This window comes from Ziziphus jujuba, chromosome 6, assembly GCF_031755915.1.
Source record: "Ziziphus jujuba cultivar Dongzao chromosome 6, ASM3175591v1".
NCBI lineage: Eukaryota > Viridiplantae > Streptophyta > Magnoliopsida > Rosales > Rhamnaceae > Ziziphus > Ziziphus jujuba.
In genome coordinates, this window is record NC_083384.1 from 15,893,375 (window position 1) to 15,908,125 (window position 14,751).

Below are 14,751 nucleotides of genomic sequence, written 5' to 3' on the forward strand. Positions count from 1 at the left end.
AAAAATGATATTTCTAATAGATTTTTCTTGCATATATAATATACTTATTATCAAACAAATTGTTACACACAAGACTAAGTAATTTGTTATGACCCAAAAAAAAAACAAAAGAAAACCTAGAGCCAGCTTTCAAATTGGTAAAATCAATAACGTATCCAAATCTGATATAAAAGCATGTGGAAGAAGCTTTGTTTCTCTTGCTTAGGGAGCAAGATAAAAAGCATGTGGGGGAAGCTTCATACCTTCTTGCTTGAACCTTCCAAGAAACAATAAGAGGACTTAATCACGTATTGGTTCGGTTGACTCATTTGTAATTATATAAAATAATTTTTTTCTCCAATAACAAGGAAAAGAAAAAAAAATCTAATAAGGGGTAGAAATTGCTCGTCACTTTCCTAGAATGTCCCAGCGTCCTGTTAATTTCCCTTTACAACTCCGTTGAAAAATAGATAAAATAAGACGACCTAAATGCATGTTGACTCGGTTGACTTGTTTTGTAGATGGGATACTTCTCTCTAAGTAGTAAAGAGATAAAAATTAATAAGTGCATGGAAATTGCTTGTCTTCTTCTTTGAATGTCCCACCGAATTCACAGGACATATTTTATACATAATGTTGGACCAGAGGGTATAGAATATTAGGTGAACGCGGCTTTTACCTCTCTCTAAGTTTCATTTGCAAAAGAACCAACAAATAAGGAATCGATTACTCTCTGCAGAAGAGAACCGGTATACCAAACAAAACCTGATCTCTAAAGTAATACAATTTGTCCAACCACTAATGGACCGATGCGACGAGTTGATGAAAAAGGAAGTATATCTAATTTTATTAACCCAAAAAATAGAAAAAATAAAAATGAAGTATGTCCATTTCTTTTGTCAGTTGATGCTAAGAGGAATATATCCCTTTCGAAAGCAAGCCTTGCTATGTAACTTCAACATATATAATGGGATAATCAATATCGAAAGTGATAAAATTAGTCATTCTAACCAACCATGAGGTGACAAAATGGGTTAGTTCCATTGGTAAAACATTTTTATTTGTGTCTATGAAAATACGAATTCGAATTATACGGATGGTAGGAAAAATAGATAGTTTGTATTTAGATAATTTATTCAAAAAAAAAAAAAAACCAACCATGAGGTGTCAACCGCTTTTTCAATTATTACGCAAGGTTTTTTTTTTTTTAAACTTGTTTACCATAGGATTTATTATAATTATTTTATTTCTTTTTGGATAATGTTATATATTATTACACAGCACATACATGTACAGAATGTTATATATTATTATACAGCATATATATATATATATATATATACATATATAGGGTGTGTCTAGTATGTGGACTTTCCATGTACGGATCCACATCAAAGGAGAAACTATTTTTTCAAAAGCATCGCCTTTAATGTGGATCCGCATATAGACTGTATACACCGTAGCATCGCTTATATATATATATATATATATATATATAAAATAAAAATATTTAATTTTATACGATTGTTAAAATTAAATGGAAGTTCGTAACTTATCCAAATTCGAGCACTAAAAGTGGAACTTCCACATTGGTTAATACTTATTAATTTTGCAGGTTAAATTTTTTATTTTTAATAATTTATATTAAAATAATATTAATTAATTAATTAATTAATTAATAAAAAATTATGTATTGACATTTTATAGTTTGAGAAGTTATATAATTTATATCCTAATAAACACTTTTTTTTTTTTGTGTGTGTCCTTTCTCAGTTTAAATTTAAATTTAAAAAACAAAATATAAATAAAACAGGCACATTCGATTGTTCATCTTAAACTACTCTACCATAAGGAAAATGCCGAACATATCCCTGATGACTGTTTCTTTTCCCTCCACTCCACTTCCTTGTATAATAAAGAAAAACTTAGCAACCGTCAAAACCCACCTCCTTTGCCATGGAGGACTGGTAAGCTTTTTCCGATCAACAAAGCTAATGGTTCAGTTCCACCAGCACATCATCTCTCAGAGCTCTCAGGGCACGTTTGATACATAAGATAGATATGAACCGAATTGGATCAGATCGAACAGGAAAGAAAAAATCCAGTCCTATATTTGGCACAGTTCATGACTGAATGGTGGATTAGTTATCACATGTTTAATGTAGAATTTGTTATTAAAAATTTACATAATATATGAATATATATGTGGAATGAAGATACAAATAAAAATACAGAAAAATGATCAAATAAAAAAAAATAAAAATGAAAAAGATTGGGAACATGTATTTTTCTAGATTTGATCTGTTTGTTGAAATATTGGTCCGAGGCCTGTGTGGTACCACAGTGTCCTTAAGACTATTCCCGTCTCACCGGTGCTGGTGTTTTCCGACGGTAGTCTCCCAGGATACAACGGATTCGAAATCTCAAACAAAACACCATCTGGATTTCCCTCGAACTTTCAGAGTACCTGATCTTTACCACACCCACTAACCAAAATGTGCAGAAAACTAATTTTTCTCTTTTTCTTCTTTCCAAATTGATTCTCCCGTTGTGAATTATAATTCCAAAAACTTATTTTTTACTAAAAATTCATCCTTCAAGTCAAAACCCACGTTTGGAAAGTTAAAAGGCCACAAATAATGCACATAAAGGCCCATTAAAGTCCATTAATTCAAAATCATTCACAATCAAAAAAACGTTGCAAACGTTACAATCCCCCACATGAATGATTTGACTACTATGCAAGACTCATGTGGTAAAGCTCTGCAGTTGGAACCTGCATAAGATAGGTAGATGTTACTCTTTGAACCTTCCCTTGTGAGACTATATATTCTTTACTGACTAATGGTAGATGCGATATCTTTGAACCATTTCTTCGTTTGTGTAAATGACATCATAGTTCATACAGAATCCTTCCTGGTACACTTCAGTTCTCACTGTTGTGTTCATTTTGGCCTTGAATACCTGCCTGGTTTTGCGAGAGTTTTTAGAGAATTGTGCCCTTAATAATTCTCCTTTGAAGCGGTCACTCTTCTCTTTCACAGAGGTGATTCCTTTTCCAATGTAATCAGCATCACTATACAAAGATTACTATACACACACTTATAGAAATCATTAAAAGCATACTTTATGCTTAACCTCTTTCTATCACTGTTTCATCACAGGAATGGGCAGAGGATTAACCCCCACAGTGAAACATACTAGTCTTTACAATTGCGTTGTCCCATTGAACCTAAATCTTGGGGTCTCCAGTCAACTAGGTTAAGTTTCCATCATATCAACTTTACTCACGGGATTTAATCCTATTCCTCTCGATGATTTTTCAACTAATTCTCTATTTAACCCTTTGGTTAGCGGATCCGCAATGTTATCTTTTGACTTTACATAGTCTATCGAGATAATTCCAGTTGAGATTAGTTGTATAATAGAATTATGTCTACGACGAATATGTCTAGACTTTCCATTATACATAATATTTTGTGCCCTGCCAATAGCATATTGACTATCGCAATGTATAGTTATTGCTGGCATATGTTTAGGCCACCTTGGAATATCTTCCAAAAATTGGCGTAGCCATTCGTCCTCTTCACCACATTTATCTAATGCGATAAATTTAGATTCCATCGTGGATCGAGCTATTACTATCTGTTTAGAGGATTTCCATGTTACAGCTACACCTGCTAATGTAAATACATAGCCGCTAGTGGATTTTGAATCCTTGATATCTGATATCCAATTTGCATCACTGTATCATTTTAATACAGATGGATATCTCGTATAGTGCAGTCTATATTTACGAGTATATTGTAAGTATGTTAATACTTTAACGATTCCTTTCCAATGATTATCATTTGGATTACTCGTGTATCTACTTAGTTTACTTATAGCGTAGGCTAAGTCTGGTCTTGTACAATTCATTAAGTACATCAGACTTCCAATTACCCTTGCATACTCGACTTGAGATACACTATCTCCTTTATTCTTGGATAAGTGTAAACTCAAATCTATGGGTGTTCTGGCTATATTAGTATTGTCTTTACTAAACTTAGCCAATATTTTATCCACATAATGCGTTTGATTAAGAATGATTCCATTCGAAGTCCTTGTGATTTTATTTCTAAAATTACATCAGCAAGTCCCATGTCTTTCATATCAAATTTAGAATTTAATATGGCTTTTGTAGTTCGGATCATATGGTCGTCACTATCCACAATGAGTATGTCATCTACATACAAACAAAGAATGACATATCCATTCTCTGTATCCTTTACATAGATATACTTGTCACACTCATTTATCTTAAATCCATCACTTAGCATGGCATTATCAAATTTTTGATGCCATTACTTTGGAGCTTGTTTAAGTCCATACAAGGACTTCACCAATCTACAGACTTTCTTTTCTTGTCCTGGAGTCGAGAAACCCTCGGGTTGCTCCATGTAGATCTCTTCATCTAGATCTCCATTAAGAAATGCTGTTTTCACATCCATTTGATGTACTTTTAGATCCCGTAGTACAGCGATTGTTAGTACCATCCTAATGGAATTTATTCTCGTTACTGGAGAATAACTGTCAAAGTAATCAAGACCTTCTTGTTGTTTGTATCCTTTAATTACAAGCTTTGCCTTGTATTTGTCTATAGTACCATATGCTTTCATCTTCCTTTTAAAAATCCATTTGTAACCTAAAGGTTTACAACCTGGAGGAAGATCTACTAACTCCCAAGTGTGATTTTGTAAAATAGAATCTATCTCACTTTTCACAGCTTCTTTCCATAAATTCCCTTCAGGAGAATTTATAGCCTCTTGGAAGCTTTGAGGTTTACTTTCTAGCATATACGTAAGAAAATCAGGACCATAGGACTTTTCCATTCTGATTGTCTTGCTACGTCTAAGTGCAACCTTCGTCTCAACATCAGTTTTTTGTTCTTGATCACTATCATGATTATCTTCATCGATAGTATCATAAGTTCGTTTCGACAAACTCGGTCCTTCTTCCACTTTATAAGGAAAAATATGTTCAAAAAATGATGCATTTCTCGATTTCATAATCGTATTCTTGTGTATATCAGGAATTTCTGACCTATACACGAGAAACCGATATGCACTACTATTTTGTGCATATCCTATGAAAATGTAATCAATTGTTTTAGGACCTATCTTCACTCTCTTCGGAGTGGGTACTACAACTTTAGCTAGACACCCCTACACTCATAAGTAGTTATAGGAAGGTTATCTTCCTTTCCATAATTCATAGGGTGTTTTTACTTGGTTCTTTTGGGGTACCTTATTTAAAAGGTCGTTTGCCGACAAAACGGCTTCTCCCCACAAGTTCTGAGGTACTCTAGAACTTATCAACATTGCATTCATCATTTCTTTTAAAGTTCTATTTTTTCGTTCAGCCACACACATTTGATTGTAGCGAGTATGGTGGAGTAACTTCATGTATTATGCCATGTTGAGCACAATACTCTCCAAATGGAGTCACATACTCTCCACCACGATCACTTCTGATTACTTTAATATTTCGGGTGAGTTCATTTTTAACTTCCGTTTTATAGAGAATAAATTTCTCTATAGCCTCATCCTTGCTCTTAAACAAGTACACATAGCAATATTTCGTGCTATCATCAATAAAGATGATAAAATACTTATTACCACCTCTAGTTGGTGCAAACTTTAAATCACATACATCACTATGTATTAAATCCAAAGGTTCATTATTTCTTTCAATTGTTTGATATGATAATCTCGTTAATTTTGCCTCTACACAAGTTTCACACTTATGTGTGGTATCAATATCAAACGTGGGAATATGATTCAAGTTAATTAACCTCCACAGAGAATTATAATTAACATGACCTAGTCTACCATGCCACAAAATGGAAGACTCAAGCACGTAAACGGAAGAAGTACTAACTTTATTATTAATATTCTTTAGCATTACAGTCATTACATTCAATTTGAACATATTATTGACTACATAGCCCTTTCCCACAAACATCCCATACTTGGACAAGATAACCTTGTCTGACTCAAACACTAAGCGAAAACCATGTTTGCTTAGCAATGATCTAGACACCAAATTCTTACGAATATCTAGAACATACAGTACATTATTCAAAGTCAGATCCTTCCCAGAGGTCATCTTCAAGACAATCTTTTCTTCCCCTTGGATTTCTGAATATGCAGAATTCCCCATGAACAACTTCTCCCCATTTGCCTTTGGTTCAAAGGAGGTGAACATGCTTCTATCTGCACACACGTGGCGGGTTGCACCTGTATCTATCCACCACTCACTTGGGTTAGAACCCACTAGGTTCATCTTAGAGACAATAGCACTTAGGTCAATTTCATCAACCTCTCTTATGATGTGCTCCATCATCGTTGTCTCTATTTTCCTCTTTCTCTTCGGCAGTCTACAATCCGCCGCTCTGTGACCCATTTTGTCACAATTGAAACATTTTTCTTGGAACTTGGCTTTCTTGGAGATGCCTCCTTTAGGCCCTAACTTGGAACTCTTTCCAGGTTTCTTCTTGTTCTTGGAGCTACTACCATGCTCTACAACATTAGCCTTTATTCCAGCCTTCATGGATCTTCTATCTGACCTCCTATTGTCATCTTCTATTCGAAGCTTTCCAAATGTCCATTTCCTTTCTTTTATGCTTAAGATAATTTCTGAAGTCTCCCCAATTAGGAGGCAGCTTCTCAATCATTGTAGTAACTTGAAAGGCTTTATTAATGAACATCCCTTCTGCAAGAAACTCTTGGATGAGCACTTGTAGCTCATGTACTTGACTCATCAGTGGCTTGATATCTACCATCATATGGTCCAAGAATTTGCCTACCACAAACTTTTCGGACCTTGCATTCTCAATCTTGTATTTCCGGTCCAGAGTTTCCCACAGCTCTTTTGCTGATTTTGTGCCACAATACACTCTGTACAAGGCATCAGATAGGCCATTCAGGACATAATTCCGACATAAATAATCGAAATTCTTCCACGCATCCATCGCCATCAGAGTTTCTTTATCACTCGTTTCATCACTTGGTGGTTCGTCCTCAATTAGGAACCTCGCAAGGCCTAGAGTAGTCAAGTAGAATAGCATTTTCTGTTGCCACTTCTTAAAATTTGCTCCATCAAACTTCTTAGGTCTTTCTGCATGGCCTGCAGGTGGAGGCACTTGAAAAACAGGAGTCTGTGAAGGCACTTGTGCAGCAGGCACATTTCCACTAGCCATTCCTGTATTTTTCACAAAAACAAAAATCAATTAGTTGTTATTTCTATTTCAACAAACTAATTTAAACCAATTTTCAAAAGGAAAATACACAAAAATGTGATTTTTAGGGTTGTATACATTACAAAAATTACTGTTCACACGTACTGTTCACTTGTTCACTGTTCATTGCCGAGTGTCGCACTAAAGACCGACACATGGCACGTGCCACACTTTCAAACGGCCATGTGTCATCTGCAATAGACGACATGTGGATCATCCTTAGCACATTTGAATGTGACACGTGTCACCTGTAATAGGTCGACACGTGGCACTAGTAAAGGCCGACATGTGGCTCCCATGTAGGGATGTCAATTTGCCCCGCCCATCCCCAAAACCGCGGTGCACCGCCCCTAACGGGGCGGTTTTTCCCCGCAAAAACGGGGTGACGGGGCGGGCTTGGGCTTACTCTCTTAGACCTGAAGCGGGGATGGGCCGGGACCGGGTATTAAAGACCCCGGCCCGAACCCGGCCCGTATATATTACCTTTTTTTTTTAAATATTTTTTTTAATATTTTGAAAATTAAAATTAAACTTATTCGATTGGTTATGGGCTGAAATTAATGGTATGAAAAATTAAATTTTATATTTTTTTGTGTTTAATAATTTTTGTATTTATTGTTAACTAATTAATCTCATTTTTGTTAGCTTCATCTTCTTCACCGTATGTTGGAGCTTGTTCTTCTACTATGAGTGACATAGAAATTGATGAGGAGGTAAATTGAATTTATTTATTACAAAAAATGTTTATATTAAATTGTTTAAAATTTTTTGATATTATTTAATATTTTTGTCTATTTTTGTAGCAATCAACTCTTACGGAACATTCTCTCATGGAGACTTAAGGAAACGAGAAGTAAAACTTTATTATGTGTGCATGTGTATTTTTATAAATTTTATGTTTATGTATTTGGATTATATTATATTGTATTTTTTGAGAATGTATGTTATTAAAATTATAAATTTGAACTTTGATGTCTTTTATTGTATTTTTATTATATTTTTGGTCATTTTATTTATATTTTGCTTATAGAAGAAATTTTTTTAATATAAATTTATCAAAAAAAATTATATTAATTATATGAAAAAAAACAAATGGGGAAACCGTCCCCGCACCGCCACCGATTGGGGAATCCCCGTCCCCGCCCCGCTTCTAAAAAAACGGAGAAAATTGCGGGGATGGGATAAAAAATCCCATACGGGGATGGGGACGGGATTTTAAAAATCGACCCCGCCCCGCCCCGTTGACATCCCTACTCCCATGGAATTCGACACGTGGAGATGTGGTGACCGTCAAGTGGCTTCACTACTGTACGACACGTGGCCTCGCAACGGTAAGCCATGTGCCGTCGTTTCATATTGCCATGTGGAGCTCTCTTACAGCGACACGTGGCATATCCAGTCGGGGCGAATTTCATTGGGCCTGGGCTGGACTGGGCTTGGGCTGAATAGTAGCCTGTTCTAACCATGGGCTAGGCTTTGGAACTGGACCAGGTCCATTAAATTTTAGAATTCAGGCCCACTGATCGAGAAATCTATCCAAACCCATTTTTTCCGACTCGTTAACCATTTTTTGACCCATCTTCAACCTCCAGCCGGGTTTTTTCAACCCGTTTCATAGGTAAACGGATATTTTGACCCGGTTCACTATTTTTCTTGCTTTTTACACTATTCCGGCACCAGAAAATTGCCCGAAAAACACCAAAAGGTTTAGAATTTCATGGGCAACTCAATTTTAGGAAAAAATTTTGATTTAAAACAAAACTAAATATTGCCCAAAAAATTTCAAACCCACAGGAAACAAATTTATTTATTTATTTTTTTCATTTTTCAAACATGATACACAAAAAATTTGAAAACTCTAAATATCATAAAATCATGGGCATCAAATTTACTAGAATAAAACAAAATAAATAATTAAAATAGAAGCACCTCACCAAGTTGTATATGGGTTTGAAGATAAGAAATTAAAAACATAAAATATATAAATATATTGCTTTCATACCCAATAATAATAAAGAGATGAAATCATAGGCATGTATAAATAAATAAATAAATAAAAAAGATTGGGAACCTGTATTTTTCTAAATTTGATCTGTTTGTTGAAATATTGGTCCGAGGCCTGTGTGGTACCACAGTGTCCTTAAGACTATTCCCGTCTCACCGGTGCTGGTGTTTTCCGACGGCAGTCTCCTAGGATACAACGGATTCGAAATCTCAAATAAAACACCACCTGGATTTCCCTCGAACTTTCAGAGTACCTGATCTTTACCACACTTACTAACCAAAATGTGCAGAAAACTAATTTTTCTCTTTTTCTTCTTTCCAAATTGATTCTTCCATCGTGAATTATTATTCCAAAAACTTGTTTTTTACTAAAAATTCATCCTTCAAGTCAAAACCCACGTTTGGAAAGTTGAAAGGCCACAAATAATGCACATAAAGGCCCATTAAAGTCCACTAATTCAAAATCATTCAAAATCAAAAAAACGTTGCAAACGTTACAGAGTTGAACTAGAATAAACTATTTTGTAATTATTTGAAATAATTATTTTTAAAAGTAAAAATGTTAAATAATATATTTATATTAAAAAATTATATTTAATTAAAATTGTAAATTTGTATATTTATATTTACATGCAAAATTTTAATTTTTTTTTTTACACCCATAAATTATATTGATATATTTTACATCTATAAATTATATTAATATATTGTTTTAGTAGTAAATTAAAATTAAATTATAACATGGTATTTCATAAATATTATTGGAAATTTGGTTTATTTTGGACACGTGGCAAAATAGGATTGTTTTTATGTTTTTCTTTCTGTAGCCGAGCTTATGTGCAATCAGTTGTACAATATTAAAGTCTCTTATTTTTCTGTTAATATAAATGAAACTGTAAGACAATTGTATTAGTTAACATCAATAATAGAAGTAGAAAGTTCTTCGTCTTTCTCTCTCTTTCTTTCATTTTTCGTTTTTCTTCTCTATTTTCTTTCTTGCCAAACGTAGTGTATCAGAAAACTTAGCATGGTATCAGAGCTGTGATAGTAGGATCCTGAGGACTCGACAATGGCAGATTGCTTAAATTTAGTCATGGCCAGTGAAACTACAAGTCAAGGTGCAAAAATTTTCTCAGACAAGCTATTGAATGTTTGATTACTGTTTCTCCGTTTCCTAGCAATATTATCAAGCTAGATGATGAAAATTACTTGTTTTGGAAATCACAAATTCTACTGATTCTTAGAGGTTATAAACTTGACAAATTTGTTTTGTGTGATGAGCCAATTTTTCTGCTAACATTTGTTAATTCCGATAAGGAGGTTACTGAAGAAAACCTAATTCCTTATTCACTTAAGCAACAAATTTGGATCTTACAAGATTAGTTCCTGCAAGGTTGGTTAATTTATGCTATTAATGTGAGTGAACTTGGGTACATCGTTGGTCTTCGTACCTCAAGGAGAATCTGTGTAACACCCCGTCTTGAAGTACACCGGAAATTTCTCAAGTTGACCGTCGTTGACCGAGAAAGGTCAAATTGACTTTTTGACTCGGCAAGAATTCTAGGTTGACCGAGGCACCATTGCGAAGTATGCATTGACCCGAGTCCACAGACTAGTAGCACATAAAAAATGGAGCTACGGTTTGAAAGTTATGAGTAAAACAAGTTGAGATCCGAATTGTCCGAGGGGGCTAAAGTTGACTTTTTATTCTTGTAAAATTGAGCTTTGGCTTATGTATGGTTGTGAAGTACTCGTTGATACGAGCTCATAAACTAGTGGCATGCCCGATTTGGACATATGGTTGGAAAGTTACGGACCTGTGAAGTTTTTCCGAGACAGCTATTACTATTCATCGATATGTAAGTGTGCGTGAACAGCAATGCCATGTGTAGCATTATTAAGGATGCCATGTGTCACGACAAGAAAATGCCACATTTCAGACAATTAAATATTATATTATTTTATTATTATGATTATTGTTTTATTATATTATATTATTATTATTATATTATTATTTTATATATATTTTTATTTATTTTCTTTTTATTTTTCTTTTTTTTCTTCTTCCCCACGTGGGAAGAAAAAACACAGCCCCCCCCCTCCGATTCCTTCTTCTTCTTTCCTTCCCTTTCACTCTCGCCAGTTGCTCTTTCTCTCTGCTACGCCTCTTCTGGCCGTCGCATGCCCACACGCGTAGGACAACATGGTGGCCCACGGCTGGACGAGCCCGAGCATCGAGTCGCCCATCGGTTGGCTGGCAGACGGGCCGAGATCGACACCAAAGCCGACGGTCGGTGAGGTGGTGGGTGGCTAGTTTTCAGGCGGCGATCGGTCCTGAGGTTGGTCCCTCCCCTTAATTTTCGACCCCCTAATTCCAAAAATGACATCCATTTGCCCAAATTCCAAGCCATTGGTGAGATGAGTGGAGGGGGAGTCTGGCCGAAACTTCCCGGCTATTTTCCAGCTAACTCTGATTGTTTCGAGCCGAATGAAGGTTGGTTTTACACTCATCGTCTCCTTAGCTTTCATTTGGCACCTTATTTGTGAATTGTGATGGAGTATTTTGAAAGATGCCATTTTTAGATAAAGTAATATTATTTTAATATGGTAATCTGAAAAATGTATGTTTGATGTTTAAATAATTGCTATTCATATTGATGATGTCCAATTGTGTTGAATTGCATAAATACGGGTTGAATTAATATTCTTAAATTTGGAAAGCTGTAGATTTTAAACTGCTGTTAAATTATTATTAACTTTACTGTGAGGTTACTGTGAAGTTATGACAGCTAATAGAATGTATCTTTATATGCTTAATTATTTGTGGAATTGTATGTGGTTCTATTGACATTTAGTATGAATTAATTTGAAGGTTTGCGGAATTGATTATATTGAATTATTGTGATCAAAACTATACTTAGGTGTTTAATTATTTATTTATGCATGAAATTTTGTGAATTTTATAAAAGTGCATAAATTTAAGTGTATCATATAAAAATTCAAATTTTATAATATTATATTATATTTAAAGATATAATGTTATAAAATATTTTTAGGTTTTCGATGCACCATACACGTACCGATGTTCTATAGTTGTGGATGTGATTAGCGCATAGGTTGTAATGTCTCCCGTGAGTTGCCATCAGACCGAGAGCAGGCAAGTTTGATATTAGCCATAGTCGTCCCCCTCCATGGTCGGGATGACGGTTTAAGCAGCGGCGTGGTGGGATGCCACACGACCGTATGCCGATTTCTCTCTTTAACCTCCCTGTCAGATGATGCTTTGGGACGCTGGGCACCGTAGGACACCACTGGTATATAGTATTTGCATCAAGTATCTTTTGTGTGTATATATATATATATATATATATTATATTTGTATGTATCACACCGTACGGGGACAATGATCCGATGTGGTCCATGAAGAGTTAGCCTCATAACTATGTTGCCTACGAGTCCAGGGGATTGGACGGCCAATCTAGGAAACCACCCCAGACTGTATCGGTAGCAGGGTGCTGGCGACAGCTGGAATCATGGATTGCGCAACATGTTGGAGGGTATCGTTTGTACCCTTGATACAAGTGTATATTTGATAATATTTTTTTGAATTTTAAATTATTATTTGATCTCGTATTATTCTATCTATTCATAACCTGATTTTCTAGCATTATACTTAATTGCTTTTATTGTTATTATTATTATTATTAATATCATTCTCGTTATTAATATTACAATTATTATTTATCAGAATTATGTTTACAATTATTTTCATTATTACTAATATTATCATCATCATTATGATTATTATTATTGCCATTATTTATTTTTATTTTTATTATTTTTATTATTTCTATTATTATCATTAGCATATGATATATCCGGACAAGTATCACAGCCTACGGGCAAAAAAGATAGCCATTAGGTGAGTATAATAGTCCTTGGATAAGTGGTAGCTTTTGGGTGGGTAAGATAATCCTTGGGACAGCCGTGATTATGTGATAGTTCTTGTACAAGTGATTACTTTTGAGTAACTATGACAGATGATATTAGTACTATTGCTATATTATTATTATTGTTGTTGGTGTGATGATTGTTTTACTTTTCTTTTTATATTATGCATCGGTACATTTTGTAACACAATATTTGAAATGTATGGCAATCAGTGGGTGGTGTGGACGGACGTGAATAATTAAAGGTATAATTGGTTGTTTATTTAGTTGATTATTCCTATTGCATATATATATATATATACGTATGTGTTTTATATATAAATTGTTATCGAAGTGCTGCCACTGTGGAAATTATTATAGTAAGGTGGGAGGGATAAGGTGGTACCATATAGAAGTGTATCTTTGTGCAGGTAAATTTTGTGGTAAGTCCTTTCCTTAGAGGATATGCTGTCGGATTTTCCATTGGAAGGTTCGGTGGTATTTCCATAGGATCAGGGCTTGTCTAGGATTTTGGTGAGGGGTTTTGGATGGGTCCGGACAATCTGGATCACAATTACCGAAACTTATGCTGCTAAATCTGAAATTGCTATTCTTCAGCTTCGAAGTTAGTTACAGACAATGAAGACAGGCTCAATGAAAGTTATCGATTACTGTAAGAGGATGAAAAGAATTTCCGATCAGATGACTGCTGCTGGATTTGTTGTCTCAAAGAAAGAATTGGTAATGTGCATCTTGACAAGCCTAGGCCCTGAGTAGGAGACTGTTTATACAAATTATACTAGTCAACCTCCTCTTCCTAGTCTTCAAGAGGTAAAAGGCTATCTAGTGCATTATGAATCCAAAATTGAACAGAATAATTTAGTGACAATGTTTAATTCTGCGACTTTAGCTTCTGCATTCAATACTCAAATGCAATTAGTTAACTCTGCCTCTAAGATGCCTAATTCTTCCTTTGTTATACCTTATAACACTTTAAACCGTATGCAAAACTCTGAGCATGTTCTGAGTGATCATATGTTTGATAATGGGGGTTATGGAAGGAATTATTATAATGATTGTCAGGGAGGTTCTATGGAAGAGGTCATGGTAGAGGCAGAGGTGGAAGGATTTTTGAACCACAATGCCAAATTTGTGGCCAAATAGGACACACTGTAAACGTTTGTTATTATAACTCTGGGAGTTTTGTCTTTCATACTGCTGGTCTGCCAAGTAATGTTGGGTTTTAGAATGCTTTTGGTACAACTCAAAGTCATCTTGTTCAGCGTGCTTTTACCCCTACCAGTGGTTTCTTTGGCCTATACTCTAGTAAAGTTGATCTCAATTCTGGTCGTGTGCCCTCTCAGTTTCACACTTCCAATTTTACTGGCTCATATTTCTCACCAGCAAATAGTGGTGATTCTATGGTTGGTGTTCAAGGAGGAGTTGGTTATGTGAATCAACAAGAATTTAGATGTCTTGCACCTACTAGTCTTGGTTCATCAAGTGAGAATTATATCTTGCCTATGATGCCTGGTTCACGTGAGCATCTCAACAGTACTA

At 35.0% G+C, this 14,751-nt stretch overlaps 1 protein-coding gene across 1 annotated transcript in view; it reads left to right on the top strand.

The window, feature by feature from the left end:
- LOC107403301 (uncharacterized) overlaps positions 1-14,751 on the top strand; it is a 158,817-nt gene that overhangs the window by 13,438 nt on the left and 130,628 nt on the right. The gene's annotated exons all lie outside the window — the stretch shown is intronic.